This window comes from Frankliniella occidentalis, unplaced genomic scaffold (genome assembly GCF_000697945.3).
Source record: "Frankliniella occidentalis isolate FOCC.00 unplaced genomic scaffold, Focc_3.1 Scaffold51, whole genome shotgun sequence".
In the NCBI taxonomy this organism is placed as follows: domain Eukaryota; kingdom Metazoa; phylum Arthropoda; class Insecta; order Thysanoptera; family Thripidae; genus Frankliniella; species Frankliniella occidentalis.
In genome coordinates, this window is record NW_026267181.1 from 385,895 (window position 1) to 387,426 (window position 1,532).

The following is a 1,532-nucleotide window of genomic DNA, read 5'->3' on the forward strand; positions in this document are numbered from 1 at the left end:
GTTCATCATACACACAATCGGAAGCAGAGGTGCTCAATCCTAGTTACTTAAAAGAAGTGAATGCATGTGCAAAGGTTGACAGTTGGCTCAAAAAAAAGTCAATGAAAGATGTGTCGACGCCACCTAAACCTAACAAGATCCATGGAGTGGTCCCCTACACACCTTCGCCAACCAACACAGGTAAGTGAATCATGATTATAGGTGGCTGCGTAATGCATGCACATACTAAACAAAATTAACTTCTGTCTCTCTTTTAGAACTAAGCAGATATTTTGATTTCCTATTTATGTTTCAGCAAAGACTCATAATTCAGTGGATAACGAAAACTTACAAATGGCTGATGAAAATCCAGCAAGCCCTTTCCTGCCCAAAGAAATGTCAAACGATAAGGGTATGTATCTTGTGAGCAATACAAATTTTCAATAACTTAGTGGTGAATATCACTTTTTAAACATGTCCAGAGGCTCAACCAAATAGCTCAGACTCATTGCCTTCAATCCTCCTCTGAAAAAAAAAAAATAACGACTTAGCTCATAGTATTACAAAATATTCTTTCGTTTCAGCTCTCAGATCACATACTTTTGATAACCAGAACAATTCCGAACAGTTCCGAGGACAACTGAGAGTTGGATTATCTAAAATTAGAAGAAAGCTTGAACCCACTAACACAGGTAAATCTGATTGCTGTAATAGGCCTAAATGAAACTTTCCCTTGGGTAAATGTTTGATAAACAACTGACTCTCTTGTTCTCAGATGCAAGTGAACCATGTCAAACGGGTGTGCCTCAAAACAAAAAAAGCAGAGATAGCACAACTGACAATAAAGGTACTCTATTTTTATTCCATTTGCCACATGCTTTGTTTATTTGTTAAGAGATGATTAAGGTGAAGTCCAATCCCATTCAAAATAATAATAACTTTGACCAAGATGTTGTTGCACTTTCTTCAAAATATATGTTTTGCATCAAACATTTCTTATTATTGTATAAAGAAAAACATAATAGGGAGGGAAATGTTTAGATTCCCTGATTAGCACAGAGACTACAACTGAAGGTAATAGATTTGTTTTCTGTTTTTCTATGTTCCTCAGAGAATTCCAAAAGGGCATCTAAAGACTCTCCAACATCGTTGAGAGATGTACAAGGTAGGTCGATCTCCAAATAACATATTATTGCACTTACAGCATTTGGAAAATAATAGTTCATCTAATCATTAATGTCTTCTGCATTACAAAAATGTTGCAGCACTAGGAGATCCATGCAGTACTGAGACCTTCCCATTTGTCAAAAAACCTGTTAGGAGGAAGCTAATGAGCGTAGAAACAGAAAGTGCTGCCGACATTTCTATGGAAAGGCTAAGCCCTGAACCAAACAAAGCTCCTTCTAATAAAAGACCAAACAACTGCAGAGCTGATGACTCCCAAAATAATGTAGGTAGGATGATCACAAGACGATTCAAAAAACTTACCTTCAGATTTTGGAGAAATGCCTCCTTGGTAGAGCTCCTTTTAAGTTCTCGTAACAATCAATAAC

General features: G+C 36.7%; 1 protein-coding gene across 1 annotated transcript in view; it reads left to right on the top strand.

Annotated features, from left to right (window-relative positions):
- LOC127749396 (uncharacterized) overlaps positions 1 to 1,532 on the top strand; it is an 8,280-nt gene that overhangs the window by 5,724 nt on the left and 1,024 nt on the right. The gene's annotated exons all lie outside the window — the stretch shown is intronic.